Source organism: Myotis nattereri (genome assembly GCF_964212035.1).
Source record: "Myotis nattereri genome assembly, chromosome: 1".
NCBI lineage: Eukaryota > Metazoa > Chordata > Mammalia > Chiroptera > Vespertilionidae > Myotis > Myotis nattereri.
Window position 1 is genome coordinate 53,232,881 of NC_138075.1, and position 7,199 is coordinate 53,240,079.

Consider the following 7,199-nt stretch of genomic DNA (forward strand, 5'->3'; position numbering starts at 1 on the left):
GCTGGTCTCATGGACTGAATCGGAAAATGTTTCCTCCTCTTCAGTTTTCTTGAAAAACTTATAAAGAATTTGTATTACTTCTTCCTTAAATGTTTAGTAAAATTCAGTGGTAAATCCGTCTGGGCCCTGAGATGTTTGTTCGTTTCTATGGTGGGAACGTTTATAACTCTAGGTCCTGTTCCTTTAATATACAGATAGGAATTTTCAGGTGTGTTCTTCAAGGAATTTGTCCACTTCATTAAAGCTGACATATGTGTTGGCATTGTTCAAATTGTTATTATACTTTAAATGTCTTTAAGACCCAGTAGTAGTGACAAGCCTCCTTCATTCCTGATATTAATTTCTGATATATATGTAAATTGGGATAGTTAGTTATTGATTTTCTTAAAGAACCAACTTTTGTTTCATTGGTTTTTCTCTTTCATTGATTTTTGCTCTTTATTATTATGTGCTCCTTTTAAAAAATTACATTTTCACTCTTTTTTTATTAAAATATATTTGACATATCATCTAGTTTCTTAATATGGAAAGTTATGTTTGCAATCTTTCTTCTAATATATGCATATTAGCTTATAATATTAGCATATAAATCTCCCTCTAAGTAGTGATTTTACTATGCCCCCACAAAGTTTGATATGCTTTGCTTTTATTTAGCTCAAAATACTTTCTAAGTTACCTTTTAATTTCTCCTTTGATCTACAGCCCCGTGGATTATTTAGAAGTGTGTTATTTAGTTTCCAAATATTTGGGGATTTTGTAGGTACCTATTTGTTATTTGTTATTAATTTTATTGTAGTCAGAAAATAAGCTTTGCATGATTTTAATCCTTTAAATTTATTGAAACTTGTTTAATGATGCAGAATATGGTCTATATTTGTAAATGTTCCATGTGCACTTTTAAAAAATGTGTATCCTGCTGTTGTTGGGAGGAAATGTCACGGGTCTGGGGGACTTTGACTAGCCCTAGCCAACAGGATTAATTCATGCTGAAGACCGGCCAGGATGAGACATCACCTGGTTGATGTGGAGGATAAGTAACCCTATCAGATTGATGGTCAGGGTTCTTGCTAAAACTGGATGTTACGAGGAAGTGCACAGATGGGGTAGGAGAAGGTTCAGGAGTCTAACTAAAGTTTGGTCAAGCAAAGAATCTTTGTCAGTGCCTCTATCAGAAAAAGCAATCTGGGTTGGGAAGATGGTTAGATGAGGCCTTGGTCAAGCCACCCGTTCAAGACCTGTTCCTCAGCTTCCTCAGCCATGAAATAAATTATTTATTTTGTACTAGGCACTGATCTAAGGTCTTCACCCATATTAATTGATTCAGCCCTCCCAACAACCTTATGTGGAAGGCACTGTTTCTATTCTCATCTTATTCTGAGGCATAGAGAGGCTGAATAACTCACCCAGTTCTAACCTTTCCTCAAGATGGCCACACGAAGTGTTTTTTTTTTAACTTCAACCACTAAAAATTGGAATAGTGATTCTTAAAAAAGACCTCTGAACTCTGGAAGCAAGTCCTTCAAGGTGACAAAATGTTTCTCTCAACATGTGACAAACACCTCTTTTTCTCTTCCTCAGACCAACCCCTCAGCCATCACCTGCCATTGTCCTGCTCTTGCTCTCCTCAAGTTCCCCACTCCAGGTCTGAGGCTCCAGGGAAGGCAGCATTGTTCTCGGAGCTCTGATCTCTCTCAGCTCTTCTCCCTTCTCAGCAAAACAGGGAATCCCATTCTCGCCTACGGATTTCTAGAGGTCAGTGGGTATAATGACATGAGGAGGACCTGGGCTAAGTCATCAATGACCTGTGAGACCTAAGCCAAGGGGTTCAGCCCAAGTGAACTGACCAAGTATTTAATGCCCCGATCTTAGTGTAATGAAGATAACCTCCTTGCCCTACCTGTCACGTAGGACAGAAGAGAAGAGACAGAAGAGCATGTGGGAGGAATAGAAGCCAGCGTTTGTTTTTTATAACGCTCTTTCTTCTCTCTTGCTTCGAAGTAGGAAACATTTTGGAAATGGAGTGGTTCCACCCTAAAACGGATGACCTTCTGAGGTGCCTGCTAGCATGCAGCCCCTCTGAACGCCAAAAAACAAGGCTTGGGAAGCAGGGGCCCCGTGTGAAAGAAATGTTCGCACCTGTCCAGTCTGGGGCCCAACTGGTAAAAGGTGAGAACACCCTGGAGAAGTCAGGAAATGGCTTGAAGTTTTCTCATTTTTCCATCCCTTATGTATCCTGGCTCCATGTGCGGGGGGCGCAGGAGCTCAGATTTCATAAACAGGGTCTGAGGAGGCAGGAAGCTCATGCCGTGTGAGCTGTTTTCTTCCCTCACTTGCCCACATTTTACAAATCTCTTTCCTCCCTTACTTTTCTGGCTTCTCAACCCCTTGCCTCTGGCACCATAAAATCTTGGCAGGCCCTGAAACCAAATTTATTTGGGTTGAATAAACAGTTAAATGAGGTTTTATTTTCTTGTTTCTGCCCTGAATTGGAGGAAGGGGAGTTACAGTGCTAAGCTGGCCTCTTGGGAAGCCATTACGTAATTCTTCTATTCCTCCAAGAAGATTTCTTATAAATAACCCTTAGTTACAATAAATTATCAAGATGTTGTGGAAAATCAGAAGGTCATTTTGTACAAGAAAGGTGAGCAAATTGAATGGAATGAGCCCAAGGCCCAGATTTGGAGGATGACACCTCACTGCATCTGCACAGCCAGCTCTTTGGAGTGCTCACCCTGCACTGGCTTCTTCATCCCTTTTTCTCAACAGAAAAGCTGTCTTTGAAAAGCATCACTTAGACATGAGTGATCATTGTAGCTAAGAGATGTTCCATAATTTCTTTACATGCTTACAAAGAAGTGACTTGGGGATACCTATAGGCAAATACCTACTTATTAATCATATTTTGTGTTTTAATCATAATTAAAATAATTTTAGAATCAACAGCATCTGTTTATTAATCAAAGTCTCACAGGGCTAGGGATACATTCAAGGATGAACCCATTTGGTGATTTTCACCTGTGTACTGTGACACCAGAGACTGTTGTAAGATACAGATCCTGGGTGGTTTTCTTCCTCTTTGCACATTTTTGATGATGGAGTGAAAAGTATGAAGATGAACATAAAAGAGGTAGTGTGTGTGTGTGTGTGTGTGTGTGTGTTTGTGTGTACTCATGCACGTTTGTGAGTTTAGATGTGCCAAGCAGTTTCATTGACTAGGTAACTTATCCACTGCTCATACGAACAATTCTAAAAATACAGCAGGATTCTTTTGCAAACATAACTTAGAAAATTAAGAAATAAAAAAATCTTCACTGAAAACAACCACACACAAAAAACACAGCAGGATTGTAGGTATGATATCATACAAAACAGTGGAGAACAAAATCATCTGTTCGTCTCCACTACCATCCCTACTCCCTCAGGCTTCATTTGATGACAAGGAAACCATCTAAGAAAAAATAAGATATATATATATATATATATATATATATATATATATATATAATCTCCAATATAGAGCTATTTTTGGAAAGGAACAAGCTCTCAGCAACTCTTGCCAGTGTCTAACTACCCAGAGAATTTTGAGCAGGACTGATCTGCTATAAAGTTCACTCATCCTATTTTCCTATTTCTGTCTTCAGCATAGAGGCCAAGTAGCTGTTTTCCAAATACTAACGTTACTTCAGATAATAGACTATAAAAGGCCTAAGGGCCAGAATGAAGAGTCTTGTGCCATCAGAAAGTCTGATTTCTAATTAAGAAAATGCCCTTAAAGAGTGAAGGTGGCCTGGTTAAACTCTTCTGAACCAGTGGAGAAAGTGAGGAGGCCAGGGCAGGAGTTGTATTTGAGTTCTACAAAACTAATGTGCTGATAAGTCCCTTGGCCTCATGTCCTCAACAGCAACAAAATGAAGTCTATATATATAAAAGCCTAATATGCAAATTGTCCCCACAGGAGTTCGACTAGGACAGTAGTCAGCAAACTGCGGCTCACGAGCCACAAAATACCACGTGCTGGTGCGCATGTACAATGTGATTGAAACTTCGTGGCCCATGCGTAGAAGTCGGGATTTTGTGGAAGAGCCACACTCAAGGGGCCAAAGAGCTGCATGTGGCTCATGAGCTGCAGTTTGCCGACCACTGGACTAGGAGACCGATCGCTTGCTATGATGTGTGCTGACCACCAGGGGGCGGCGCAGAACGAAGGAAGGCCCTAGCTGGCAGCTGGAAGGCCCTGATCAGCCCTGATTGCTGGCCAGGCCTAAGGACCCTACCTGTGCACAAATTTCTTGCACCAGGCCTCTAGTAATAAAACGACAGAGATAAAGGCTGGATGTTACTATCTCTAAGCTACCTCCTCCTCTAATGTTTTAGGGTTCCAGAAAATGTTCAAGGTCTAGAGATCATGTCATTTTTGTGTGGAAGCAACAATAGAAGCAATTGAGCTTAGTGGTCAAATCTTCATATCTTTTCAGAGCATTTAAAGGGTGGTCTTATCTACTTGGCTAAGGAAATCGACAAATGACACCTCTTCCACCCTCTGCTCTAATGTTAGTCCCATCTGTCCCAGGAAGAGTCTGCAGAAACCTCTATTAACGTCTCCTCGATTGTGTCCAATAATAATGATGGTAATGATAATGATAATGTAATTATCCCAGTTTATTGATGTCAAGTGCATGTTGATTACAAATGGAACAGGAAGTATTTACTCGCCTCCTGCTTCTCCAGGCTGGTTGTGAAATCAGAGCTGGGCTTTGGAGCAAGCATGAAGCCTGCACCTTTCATAATTGTAATGGGAACCAGATGTGGCTCCGTCCCACGAAGGCAAGTGATGAAAGCAGTAAATGGGTCCCATGCACATATGCTCTGCCCAGGTGGGGTCCACTTCCAGCTCCCTCTCTGTGAGCCAATACTGTTCTGCATTTCCTCCAATTAACTCTGATGATGGAAAAAGATTAACATGCATCCATCCCAGGGGCTTGCACATAGTAGGGTGCTCATTCACATTCATTCATTTATATTCCAGTGATGACAGGACATCTCAAGGAAAGCGATCTGAAAGCCACTTGACACGTGTGCTCTTAGAGTGATGCTGGGTGAGATGGGAATTTCTTGATGTCGGAATGAGCCATTAGTGGGAGGCCAACACTGCAGTGAAGAAGGGTCCTTTGAGGGGAACCACAGCAGGTGCTAAGGACTGAGCCCTGGCGACAGAACCCAAGTCTGAAGAGTTTGAGTGTCTTGGGAACCAGCAGGTGGGAGTCAGGAAGGGAAGGGTGTTCTGTGCAACAATGCTCAACGGTGTCTTTCTTGCTCTCAGAGGCCCTGCATCACTCACTCTCCCATTACATTCCGTTTCTCTGTTGGAAGGGGGTGGGGTAGGGTTTCCTCTCTTCCTTTTATTTTCCTCAGCATTCACCGTCCCTTTCTCTCTTGCTCCATCCCTCAAATCTTGAAGTGTATTTCTGCAATAAGTTCATTTTTTAAAAAATCTTTGTTTCCTCAGCTGAATAGATTAAGAAAAGTCATATTTGAATATGGCTATGGACAGGCAGATAAATCTTCATTAACTTTTTATCAATGCCCATCTTTCATGAAAATGGAGACAGGTGGGCACTCTTAACACAATGTAGAGACAAAACACTCCTAAAGAGAAATTAATAAAAAAATTAATTCTATTTTAAAACCTAGAAATATTAACACATCTTAAAAGCCTATTTATCAATTATAGAAGCTCAAGTGTCAAATTGTTTAAAATAGAAATGTCTTGGTTTGAAAACCACACTCTGCTGTATCTGAGTTTTTTTTAAATTATGATTTTTAATTTTGCTCTAGTGTTCTAGAATTTTTTAACATTATATATGTAAATTATGTTTTTTTAAATTCAGTGTCTTGAAGGTTTATCACAATGTTTATACTATTATCAGGAAATGAAATGATTCCTATAGCTGAATATTTTGAACAATTGACACAGATTTATTCAGAAGTCAAATTTTTATTTTTAATATAAAAATATTTCCCCATTACACAAATATATATGATCATTATACAAAATTCAGAAAATGTATGTAAATCAAAAGAAGAAAATAAAACAAGATCCATAATCCCATCCTTCATAAGTTAGTCATTCAAAAAATATTTGCTAATATTTATGGCGACATGTTCGAGAAAGGAAGCACGAAGGGATTGGGCCGCAGGACAAGCCAGCACATATGGCCACCTATTCATCAAACAGCTACTATGTCCCAGAATTGTGGTTGGTTCTGTGGAGACCGCAGTGAGCAAAAAGACAAACACCTCTGCTCTGGTGGAGCTTATATTCTAGGGTTAACACTGACCACAGTTAACATTGGGTTATATATTCTTCCAGTCATACATAGAGATATTCCTTTCTTTCTTTAGGTAAAATCATTGTGTATTTCATCATTTTAATGAAAATATTTTAAAGTGCACGATGTGCCCTCCTGAGTTTTTATATAGAGGACCCTCACTGTCATTTTGCATTATCTAAGGAGGCCATGCTGGGAAGGATAGTAAATCAAGAGACCTTGCCCTAGGACTCCTGCACCTTCTACTAACCAGCCATGGCCTTTGGAATTATCCATTCCCCTCTTTGGTCTCAGCTTCTTCAGATACAAAATTTGGACATATGCTCTCCCAGGTGGGGTCCTCTTCCACATTCCTTTCTGTGAGCCAATGCTGTCCTGCATTTCCTCCAATTAACTCTGATGATGGAAACATTAAAATGCATCCCCCAAGGCACCAAGGTACCTTGAAGTTTTAAAATCTATGACTCCATAGTTCGCGATCTTCTTCCAATAATATGGGCCAAATTTGCATTAGTGGGGGAAATTCTCAATGGGGGAAAAGGGGGGGCATATGTAATACATTCAATAATAAAGAATTATTTTTTTAAAAAAGGAGAAGATTTCTGCATTAAGATGTACTTTATAATGTGATGAATATCATAATTATATTATGGACATGTTAACATTTTGCATATGTTTATGTGATAAGTAAATTAGGGAAGCTTTATTTCCCCCAAATGATTGTCAAATGCTTGAAAGAAAAGATATTTCTTAAGTTATTCAAAAGGATTACTTTTTAGGTAACATGATCAACCACAGCAGATGATGCCAGCTCCTGAACTCTGAGGAAAAGCAAATATGTTCTTAAAAGTCAGCACAAGATGTTTTTCT